Source organism: Elephas maximus, chromosome 17 (assembly GCF_024166365.1).
Source record: "Elephas maximus indicus isolate mEleMax1 chromosome 17, mEleMax1 primary haplotype, whole genome shotgun sequence".
NCBI lineage: Eukaryota > Metazoa > Chordata > Mammalia > Proboscidea > Elephantidae > Elephas > Elephas maximus.
Window position 1 is genome coordinate 7,453,292 of NC_064835.1, and position 12,361 is coordinate 7,465,652.

Below are 12,361 nucleotides of genomic sequence, written 5' to 3' on the forward strand. Positions count from 1 at the left end.
ATGAAATACGTAGCCTGGTGGGAGATATCCTTAGCCTGTCTGAGGCCTTGACAGACAGTCAGACAGACAGACAGACAGGCAGGCAGGCAGATGGATAGATAGATAGATAGCATGGAGTTGATTCCAACTCATGGCAACCTTATACTATATACAACAGAATGAAACGTTGCTTGGTCCTGCATCATCATCATGACTGTCAGCATGTTCAAGTCCATTGTTGCAATTATTGGGCCAATCCATCTCCCTCATCCTTGCTGGCCACACATGATGTCTTCCTCCAGTGACTGATTCCTCCTAATGATGTGTCCAAAGCAAGTGAGAGTCAGACAACATTCTGTTGCGATCCATGGCTAATTTCTGGAAGTAGATTTCCAAGCCTTTCTTCCTAGTCTTTTTAGTCTGGAAGCTCCACTGAAACTTGTCCACTGTGGGTAACCCTGTTGGTATTAAAAGATCAATGGCATAGCTTCCAGAGTCACAGCAACGTGCAAGCCACCACAGTATGACAAACTGACAGATGGGTGGTGGCTGGGGCCCTGTAACCACATTTTAAAAATGGGGATAACAATACCTACCTTGCTGTCATTTTGTTTGTGTGTATCTGTGTGTGTAAGCATTAGGGACAGTGTATGGAGAACACCTAATATAGTTCTTGGAACACAGATGTATTCAATGCACAGTAACTACTACTATTATTGGACCACTGGAGGTGAAGACTGTGAAGGAGAGGGGAATGATGGCAACGAATATAACCCTCAGGCAGATATCTCACAGACCAGTTAAAATGTGTGTGCACATGTGTGCACGTGGATATGTCTGGCTGGGTGTATGAGTATGTGTGAGAGTGGGTATATTTGCGTGTAAGAATGTGTGAGAATATGTACACGTGTGCATGCATGAGTGACTGTATGTATGTGTGTGTGCTGTACAGTCTGTGAGTGTGTTAGTATGTCTGTATGTCGGGGTATACAGAGTTCCTACTTCTCCAAAACATCTTTGCCTTTGTAGATGCTTCTCACATGGCTGGAATGTCCTCCTCTCCTCACCTATTCTGTGAATTCCTACTCATTTACCAAGATTTGACTCATATCTCCTCCTCTTTGAAACCATCCCCGAACTACCTGGAAAGAGTGGATCATTCTTTCTTCTGTTTCCTCTGCCTCACTCTACCTCCTGGAGCAGCATGAAGAAGGGTTAAGTGAATGGGCTGTAGGCTCAGATGCCATTGGTTTGAAATTCTGCCCTCGAACTTCTAGCTGAGAGGTTTCAGACAAGTTACTTGACCTTTGGAAAACTTGACTTCTTTATCTGTAACATGTAAATAATAATTGTGTCTGCTTCATAGAGTTGATATGAAACTTAAATAATATAACGCATGGAGAGTATTTTACCTTGTATCTGGTACATAATAAGTGCCCAGTCAATGTCAGGTATTATTATTCTACTTTTTTTTTAGTACTTGCCACATAGTATTATAATATTATAATGGTCCATTTACATGTTTGTTTCCCCTAACCTGTAAACTCCCTGAAAGCAGGGATAGTTCCTCTAGTACCTATCCAGTAGCCTGACACCCAATAACAATTTAATAATGTAAAGTAAAAGAAAAGCATTATCTCTTCCCTGCCCTATTTCTCTCTTCTCCTGTCCTAGGCCTCTCCAGCCTCCTTCCTGTTACCACCAGAAGGCAGACTTGGAGGCTAGAGTGCAGCCTCATACCCATACAAAGGCATCCTTAATCAACACAAAAAGATCCATGCTGTATCTATACTTAGCACGCACTCAGCTCTCACACTTATTACATCACCAAGGCTATTTTTTTCCTGTAGCCAACTTCAATGGACTCAATTGAAACACTAGAAAGCCCTTTCTGGCCCATCAATGGACCTGAGGCTAAAGCTTCTGGTAGGACAAGACTCTACTGTTGTTGCTTTATAGAAAGTGCCCTAAGCCACTCTGGTGAACTCACCCCCCAAACACGCAACACCAAACCAAACTGCGTGCAGGGAGGGAAAAACCCAACTCACCAGAGAGGACTAACCCCCAGATAACACAGTGCAAAATGCATATACATGAACTATTGTATAGGACACAGGCCGTCAGGCTCCCTAACTTGTTATCCTACCTTTGTTTTCCCCTCTTTCCCCATTTCCCAAGTAGATCTGCAGAGGAACCTGAACTGGAGGCCCAGGCCCACCCTAGTTTCTAAGGCAGTCTTGACTAGGGCATAGCTTCAATTCAACCATCTGTTGAAGGGTGGAACTAAGTTGTGTTCTCCTGAACACAGGATTTGGGGCCTGGAATGAACCCTGGGTACCCAAAAGCTTGCTAGTTAGAGCGTTTCCTATGCTTTTCTTATTATCCAATCTTTCGGCTAAGACTTCTGCTTTGGTGCCCCGCTCTGTAATTTTTTCTGAGTGTATATGTGTCTGGTAAGACCAAGTCCCTTGCAGCTGGGACCGCTGCCCTGAAACTCAGGAATGATGAGGTCTCTGCAAACCTGTCTGCCTCTTATTTGTCTTCCTTCCTAGGGTTGGTTCTGTCCCTTCACCTGCCTCTGCCCATTGCAAGGGTCTTGCTGTATAAGGATAGATTGTCAATGCTATGCCCTTTCCTTTTGACGTATTCAATCTCTGGTCTTTAGAACCCTTCAGAGTTGTTCTTGCCTTTGCCCAATTTTGGAACACTAGGCTCTTTAGGTCCACCTCAAGGTCCCACTCAGCAAGTTTGGCCAGTTGACCTCAGGGCACCAGGGACTACCTGAAGCAGTTCAAAAGCTGCAGAGCTATAAGCTCCTTATCTCCACTATTCCCTCATAAGTGTGGGTAATGGCACCATTCCTGAGCAGGATAGTTGGCTGAGTGTATGTGTGAAGAAAGAAAGGGGAATTTGGTTTTGAATGTGTTCAAAGTGAGTGCTTATAGATTATACAGAAAAGTTTCTAGTAAACAATTGGATATGTGGGGCTGAAAGTCAAGGGAGAAGTCTGGGCTACAGACAGTGACTTGGGAATAACTAAGTGTCATGAATTGAACTGTGTCCCCCCAAAATGTGTGTCAACTTTGCTAGTCCATGATTCCCAGTATTGTGTGATAGTCAACTATTTTGTCATCTGATGTGATTCTCCTATTTGTTATAAATCCTACCTTTATGATATTAATGAGGTGGGATTATCGGCAGTTATGTTAATGAGGCAGGACTCAATTTACAAGACTAGGTTGTGTTTTTCATCAATCTCTTTTGAGATATAAAAGAGAGAAGCAAGCAGAGAGACATGGGAACCTCATACCACCAAGAAAGTAGAGCCAGGAGTGTGTATCCTTTGGACCCAGGTTCCCTGCACTGAGAGGCTCCTTGAACAGGAGAAGGTTGATGACAAGGACCTTCCTCCAGAGCCGACAGAGAGAGAAGGCATTCTCCTGGAGCTGGCACCCTGATCTGGATTTCTAGCCTCCTAGATTGTGAGAGAATAAACTTCTTGTTCATTAAAGCCATCCATTTGTGGTATTTCTGTTATAGCAGGGCTAGATAACCAAGACGTTAAGACGTATAAGAGAGTTGAATCCATTTGCTTGCCTAGGAAGATCAGGCAGAGCGTGGTGCCTGGTTACCATTACTGAACATTTTGATCAAAGATTCTGTAGAAGAATCCTGATCAAAGAGGGGAAAATGCAGAACAGAATTTCAAATTTTCATGGACTCCAGATTTTTTGGAGCCATGGAGGCAGGATGAATCCCCCAAACTATTGTCTTTAAACCAAAAATATCCCCTGAATTCTTCTTAAACCCAAACAGTAGTTTAGCTTAACTAGTGAAAAATTCCTGCCTTGAGCATTGTACTCTTTTAAGAACTATGCATATGGTATCAAATTGACAACAGTAACTCGAAAGACTAGACAGGAAACTTAGCGGGCAGTGAGTTCATGTTAATGGGGGAGAAACAGTTCAGAAAATGGGGGTGAGAGTGGCTGCACAACTCCAAGAATATAATTAATGTCACTGAATTGTACATGTAAAAACTGTTGAATTGGTGTGTGTTTTATTGTGTATATTCTCAACAACAGCAACAACAAAAATATTTATATGAGACCAAAACCAAAAGGTCAACAATTACTCTTAAGCAAAGATGAGGAGATAAAGGGGCAGGGAAACTAGAGCCCTGGAAATGGAACAACCAGAATGCAGTTAAAAGAGAATGTTGACACTTTATGAAAAATGCAACTGATGTCACTGAACAATTCACATAGGAAGTGTCAAATAGAAAATTAATTTGCTGTGTAAACTTTCACCAAAGACACAATTAAATATTATTTAAAAAAAAGCATGCAGAGTGAGAAGAAGAAGGAGATGAGGCCAGAGCCCTGAAGATTCCCTAAATTTATGGGATGGGCAACAGAAGAGGAGCTTCCAAGGAGTCTGAGAAGGAGTGGCTGGAGAAGTAGAAGAAGAACCTAAGGAAAGTGGCCTCCCCAAAAACCAAGGGAGAAAGGAATTTCAAGAGAAATGGAAAGTAAGATAAGGGCTAAGACTTGTCCATTAGATTTAGTAACACAATGTCACTGGTGACTTTGAGAAGAGCTGTTTCAGTGGTGTTGGGGCAAAAGCCACACTGAAGCAGGCTGTTTTGTAAATGGGAGGGAAGCAGGTGAGGACTCTGGAAAAACTGGCTGTGGAAGGAAGAGGTGTGCAAGGGTGGTAGCTAGAGAGAAGTATAAGTTATAGAGAGGGCAGGTTTGATCATTTAGTTTTTTTTTTTTTTTAAGTTTTTATTATTTATTAATCCTCTGGTGAAAAATCCACACAATCATTGCAGATCAAGTCACTGTAGGATCTTTATTCCTTCTGTCGCCCAATCTCTAGCTCACTTTTTACCTGCACCAAGATTAGCCTTTGCAGTCCCCCTGACTTTCTTCATTCTGTTCTTGAGCTCCTTGCGCTGTTTCCTTGAGGTCTTTTTTCTTCTCATACAGGCCATGTCTTGCAAGTCTGCATTTAGGTTCATAATCCAAGGAATCGAAAATCATGCCAAAGCCAGTAAGTAGTCTTTCCACCACCAAAATGGGTTCTGAATCCAACACAAAGGTGTGGTCTTGTATATTTTGTACATTTTGGCTAGTTTTCCCCAAATTTCTGTCTTAAGTACTGTTGCCTTCCCAGGGTGAAGGACATCAATGACCATTTGTTTCCACTCTAGTAGTCAACTGGTCATGAACTTCCTGGTCCGGATAGGTACCGTGTCAGTCATGACGGCGTTAGGCGCTCAGGCAGCCAGCCAGTGAGGAAAAAAACTGGTTGTTTAGTTTTTAATGGAGGAGGTTTGAGAATGTTTGATTCCTTCTGGGAAGTAGACAGCAAGAGTTGAATACAGAGGTTAGAGAAGGAATAACCGATGGAAGGAAATTCCTGATGAGGCAGGGCACGAAATCCAGAGCACAGCTGGTGAGATACGGAAGCCTTAAACAGGAGAGGGATGCCTCTTTACCTTTAGATTGGGTCTGGCAACCAACTAAAAGAGGAAGAGAATGACCAGAAGTGCGTTGGGTGGCAGACAGGTGGCCTAAAACCTAACATTTGGCAGAAATAGTCCACACAGACAAATCAGAGTTGCTCGAACTTGAAATATCTAAAATAATGAAACACTCAAAGTGGCATATCAGGGAGTCTGACCCACATTCGAGTGACACATTATGTGAAAGGAGGGATTGCCCAGAGATTCTGAAATGCTACCACATGGTCTCTGCCCAGTGCTAATGAAATATGAAAACCTTGCCTGGAGAACAGGGGCACCTGGGGGGTGCTGCTCTCCTAAGGGGGGTGCTGGGCAGGGGGCTTCCCTTTGGGGACTGGCAGCAAGGCTCCTTGATGGGGCTTCTCCTTGCCCACCACCATTTTTCTTCATTATTTCTACTGCGTCACCCGCCATGTTGCCAGTTTCTTCGCAGAACATCGATAAATGGCACCTCTTATGTGATATCCTTAGGGGACACCTGTTACTTATTTTGATGTTGGGCAAGATGCCATGGCTAATTAAGAAAAATTGTAGGCTGCCCACAACGAATGCGTAGTTTTTTGTCAGCTCAGCTGCACAGTCCCTCACCCTACATTGGAGCCATTTTCCCCACTGGGAGTTTGCAGGAGGCAGGAGACAAGGAAAAATGAGCATCACTTCCTTCCTAGCCTGTCCCTAAAAGATGTTCCACACCTCTCTTCCTGCTAAAATACATGGCTAGTCATAGGCCTAAACTGGATACCGCCTCTAAATCTCAGGCCTCTGGGAGGTCAATCAAGTCCTTCTCTTTTGTCTACCCTAAGAAACCCGGAGGTGCAGCCAACTGACTGTTTTTTCCCTCATGACTTGGCAGAGGAGGAAAGACAACTTCTCTGGCCAGGGCTGCATGGACACAATGACCCAGATAACTGAAATGACACCTCGCTTGTGTCATTGACCTGAATTACCTGACTCAGCCAATTCTGAGTTTTCTGAAAACAATAGACTTTGCTGGCCCTGCCCATATACCGCTATTTTTTTCTGAATTCTCCAGATTTGGGGGCCCTATGAAAGGTGGTAGAAAGTTTTGTGTGTGCAAAAGACCATGCTCATGGGAGCCCGTTAATGCCTTTTGGGGTCAGAATGATTGGGAAAGGACTGAAATTGGAATAATGAGAATTACGTGGGGGATGCTAGATAGTAGGAGTCCCTGGGGGGCTTAAATGGTTAAGTGCTCAGCTGCTAACCAAAAGATTGGAGATTTGAATCCACCCAGGCCTCAGAAGAAAGGCCTGATGATCTACTTTGAAAAATCAGCCATTGAAAACCTTATAAACTTAAGGGGCAGTGAGCTTATGTGGAGGAACAATTTGGAAAAGGTGCCTGAGAGTGGTTGTGCAGCTTAAAGAATGTGATCACTGTCACTGAGTCGCATGTGTAGAAATTGCTGAATCAGTGTATGTTCTGCTGTGCATGTTCTCAAGAACAACAACAAAAAATACTGTAAATTATAAAAATAAAACCCAACAAAAAACCCTATGGAGCAGAGTTCTACTCTGATACCTGTGGGGTCGCTCTGAGTCGGAATCAACTCAACCTTGATGGCAACTGGCTCTGTTTTGTTTTGGTTTGGTTTTTGTGGCTATTAGAAGAGGATACGGAGGAACACGGATGAGTCTTCCTCTGAAGATTTTCTTAGCTGGGGGGAAGGCATATGCCTGTGGGAGGATATGAGCGGAAGATTACCCAGGACAGGTGACTTGCCAGGATACTTTCTGCGCTCTGGCCCCTGGGTATTTTGGAATTCTTTGAAGAAACTTTCTTTTAACTTGTGGATTCTTCTTTTTACACTCCTGACAAAAGAGGCAAAGAGTTGCTGGAATTCAAGAGCAGGAAGAAGGGGAGACAGAGGGAAGGTATGGCGGGGTCTGGGAAGTGTTTGGCTGGAGGCAGGATCTAAGCCCAGCAAGAAGGCGCCAGAGCAGTCTGTGCTCCAAACGAAAGCCCAGAGAAACTTCAGCCCAGCGCCTGGACCCATGATATCAGGCTCATTGGACCTTCTCCCTCTGTCGGGCTGGCATGGCTTGTCCAGCCCTTCCTGCTGGCCAGAAAAGCAGAGCACTGCTGGAGAAGAAATTACATTGTGTTCGGAGCCGCGATAACTTCAGAGCAGGCTGTTTCCCCCACACTGGGATACAGGACGGCCTCCCCTTTCTATCTCTTCTTTGATTTCACATTGCACCAGCTTTAACACCGGGTCCAGGGGACAAAAGTCTTCTGTGTGAGGCTCCCTCCTGCCGCTCACACTATCAGGCTGCTCCCTGCCCCTCTGTGGCCCTGACATGCTCTCTGCAGACACCAGCAGACCACAGAGATGTGATCTGGGTTGGCATTCCAAGGACCCAACTGCTGCAGGAATTGCAAATGTCTCGGATTAAAGCCAGCAGGCCTAATCTGAGCTGCTACAATACAGAAGAAAGTAACAAGTTCGCTGGGTTTCTCTGACTCCCCATGTCCAGGAAAGAAAACATTCACAGTGAGAAAAGGAATAGAGAATAAAAACAAAAGGAAAACCGCAGACGTGGACGCGTGGGCTGATACCATATTCCACCCAGGCTAAGTCAGCCATAGTACTGCTTTCATACTCATGAACCGGCCCGCTGGCTTACCTCCGCACAAACTTCTGGGCAGACGGAATTTCTAGAAATCATTGGGAACCTCCAGGAGTATCCTTACGTTCTAGATGTGTGAAATTAGAGTGATTCCTGCCATCTTGGATCAAGAGTCCTCCAGGCAGGGGGAAAATGCCCAGTCAGCAGTGGAATGAGAAGAAAAAAAAAAAAAAAAAAGTTGCCTTTGAGTCGATTAAAATTCATGGTGAACCCATGTGTGTCATAGTAGAATTGCTCTATAGGGTTTTCAATGGCTGTTTTTTTTAGAAGTAGATTGCCAGGCCTTTCTTCCAAGGCACCTCTGGGTGGACTTGAACCTCCAACCTCTGTTAGCAGCCCCCTTATTATCGACCCTTGTATGTACAAACCTTTTAAAACTTTGAGCCATTATGTCCCGTGAAAGTTATTACCATTACTGTATTTTATTATTTTTAAAACAACTTTGCCTTGAAGCATTGACCAGTTCTTAGTAGATCGGCTCTTAGGCTGGACAGTGTTGGTAGAAAATAAAGAGGAGGGAGCATACTGATGAAGGAACACAGATACAGAAATCCAACACCTCTAGAAAATGCTAGAAATATGAAGTTGTCATGTGGTGGGCTTACGATTGTGACTACCACAGTGGTGAGTTTATATGGCTGAATTACCGCGGAGAGCTGGAGACAGGGTGGGGAAGAGTGGCAGTCTCTTTTCAACTCCCCCTGAGTAACAGAGTGAGCCCTCAAGCTTCCCCAGGCTGCAGAGTCTGCTACTTGGCATAACTGCAGCTTTGCCTGCCTCTGCCTCTGCCATTGCCTGAGGTCTTGGGAACACCAGCTGCCTGTTACAGCCATGCTCAACTCATAGGAAGTTTTCAGAATAGCTTTGCCACAGGTCCAGCCTCCTTCAGAGGCCCAGACTACAGGCGGTGTGAGGACTCATGTGCGTGAAACAGCACACTGGTCAGTTCCAAATTACTTTCCTTATTCATCTCTATTATTCTTGCCTTTGCACCCACATCCAGGCGGTGTGAATGCTGAGTCCAGTTTGGCAGAGAGTTTTTCTGAATCTCTGTAATTCTGCAAATGTTTCTCCAGGATTGGGACTCTCCACCCAGGTCCCTCATTACTTCTCTCTTAAAGAAATCTGTATTCTTCTTTCCTCGTTTCAGTTCATTTCAGGAAGTAGGTACTATTTGAGCCAGGCCTTACTGGGCACCTAAGAGTGCACTGAGTAGATGGTATTTGTCCTTACATTCACTCAGCAAGCATTTATGCCTGATTCTGAATGTCAAGTGCTGTGCAGACATTGGATTTACAAAGATGAGGTCACTGACTTCAAGGAAGATGTGATTTAATGCAGGAGACAGACATAGTAATAATTAACTATGACAGAAGGCTGAATGGAGTAAGAGCTAACCAGAAGCACTGGAGATGTCTTCTGCCTTGAGGTTCAATCTGCGGCCATGCTGAGTCTAGGCTGAGCTTCTGCCCACCTAAGGAGTGTGACTATTGTCCTCCATTTCTGCGGGACTAACTCAATACAACTCAACGTTTGCTTCCTTCCTCTAAATGCCCACCTTACTCCTCCCACCAAAAATGCCTTGATATAATCTTCTTTCAACCAAATGATAATAATTATCATTTCTGAATGCTCAGTGTTTCACAAATCCCTTTAGGCCTTGGAGAACTCATAGTATTAATAAGTGGAAGAACCTGAGTTTACATCGCAATATGTCTACTTCTTAAGTAAGTGCTTTTTTTAACTACATCACATCTTGCTTCTGTGTATGTTTTGGGGTTGAATTTAACTACTCAAAACCATTTTGGAATGAGATGGGGTATAAATAATTTTTTTAAAAATACCTTTATTTTTCCTTGCTCTTATTAAAAATTAATTTTGTTGTTGAGAATATACACTGCAGAACATACACCAATTCAACCTTTTCTACATGTAAAATTCAGTGACATTGATTACATTCTTGATGTTGTGCAACCATTCTCTCCTTTAACCTTTATAGCAATTTTATGAGTGATTTGTAGTTATAATAATTTGTACTTTCTGAAGTAGAGACTGTATTTAAAATTAAGAGTGATAGAGTAACACTGGACAATTCCATAGTGTTTTAAAATTTTGCATACACATTGTACAAATTCATCCAATTAATCACTTACATATATAGTCAGATGGCACCAACATTAGTTACCCCAAATAGATAATCTAGTCAAGTAACAATAACAGCTAACTCTTATTCACAGCAGCCACTCTTTTAAGTACTTCACGTACATTGACTATGAGGAGATACCATTATGACTGCCATTTTAAATATGGGGAAGCTGAGACACAGAAGGGTTAAGTAATTGGCCCTGGATCACACAGCCAGTGAATGGCAGAGTTGGGATTTGAATCCAGACAATCTGCCTCTTAAATACTATACTGTACTGAAGGGGACTCCCTCAGCTATTTTTTAAGTCAGGTTTCCTTGCTATAAGGGGTCGGCTTTTTATCCCAGTCCCAAACTGGTTGAAGATTCCAAAGCTTGTGTGTTTGGTTTATTTCTCTGGAGTCTCCAAGGGCAAGATATGCTATAAGTCTTAAGGGGTGACTAGGCAGCTTCAAGCACAAAAGAAGATTAGGCATAAAATTGTGTAAGAGCATGCCATTTTGGAAGAGCAGTATACAGTAGGCCTGGCTGTGAGTACAAATGCTAGACTCATAGAGATAATATGGAAATTCATCTGGAACCAGATTGTACAAAGCCTTCTGGGCTAGACTAGGAAATTATCACCTCACACTGAAAGTGATGGGAGCCACTGAAGGTTTTTAGGAGGGGGTTGGCATTACCAGATTTCTTCTTTAGAAAAATTATTCTGTGTCAGTATGGAGACAAAAGAGAGGAGGAAGAGGCTGGCTACTATTAGGTGGAGGTTTTGCAATGCTACAAACAAGAAATGATGAGGGTCCAAGCTAAGGCAGAAATAGGGAGAATAGAGTAGATGATACAGACTCGAGGGCTACTCAAGAATAAATGGACCAGAGTTTGTGACTGGGCTGGAAGAGAAGGAGGGTGGTAGGTGTAATTACTTCTCAAGTTTCTGTCTTGGCTAACTTGGGAGATGGTGATACTATCAACTGAGAGAGAGAACACTGGGGCAAACAGTGTTTATGGGGGAGATTATCAATTTGGTTTTGGAAATTTTGATCTTGAGGTGCTCTGGGGAAACCTAGTTGTGTCATCAAATGTTGTTATTAGGTGCTGTTGAGTTGGTTCTGACTCACAGTGACCCTGTACAGAACAGAAAGAAGCACTGCCTGATCCTTCGCCGTCCTCACAACCCTTGCTATGTTTGAGCCCATTGTTGCAGCTGCTGTGTCAATCATTTAGGTACTTAGAAGTGGTAGGGGTTTCTTACAAATCAATAAACAGAAGAACATCTTTATAGAATACAATGGACAAAGAAAACAAAAAATGCATTTCTCAAAGGAAGAAATACAAGGGGACAAACAAAACAGAAAAAAATAAATACTACTGCAATAATGAAAAAACAAACGGGCACGATTAAAACAACACCATTATCTATTCTTGTCAAGGATTTGGGGATACTGGCACTCTCATTCATTGCTGGTAGGAGTGTACATTAGCACAATCCTTTATGGAGAGTAATTTTGGAAAATATCTATGAACAACCTTAAAAACGTTTGTACATTTGGACTCAGCAATTTAGTCACAAGGGTGTTCATTGTATTGTGTAGAGTAGTAGAAAATGTTCAAAGAAGGTTAACGTCCAAAAATTAGAAGAAAAGTTTGAAAGAATTTGATACAGTCATACCATGGAATGCTTGCAGCCATTACAATGACATTGTAGAATTTATTTTGTGATCTTGAAAGACAACAACAAAAAAGGAGTATCTTTTTTACCATATGTTTTTTTTTAAAGTATGACCAATTTTTTAAAAGACAATTTTTATACCAAAAATGCAATGTATTTGCATAGAAAAAGTCCATAAAGTTAGATATAAATTAGATTATCAGCAGTGATTACCTCTGGAATTTGGAATTTCAGATTTTTGCGTTTTGTAGTCTTCTTGCTCGCATATATTTTCCAATTTTCTATAGGAACCATGCTGCTTCCCCCCACAAATGTATCAATATGGTTAGGCCATGATTCCCAGTATTGTGTGGTTGTCCTCTATTTTGTGATTGTAATTTTATGTTGAGAGG

General features: G+C 42.7%; 1 pseudogene; it reads right to left on the reverse strand.

The window, feature by feature from the left end:
• Nucleotides 1-4,861: 4,861 nt before the first annotated feature.
• LOC126061179 (40S ribosomal protein S24-like) lies at nt 4,862-5,245 on the reverse strand (annotated as a pseudogene).
• Between the last annotated feature and the right edge of the window lie 7,116 nt (nt 5,246-12,361).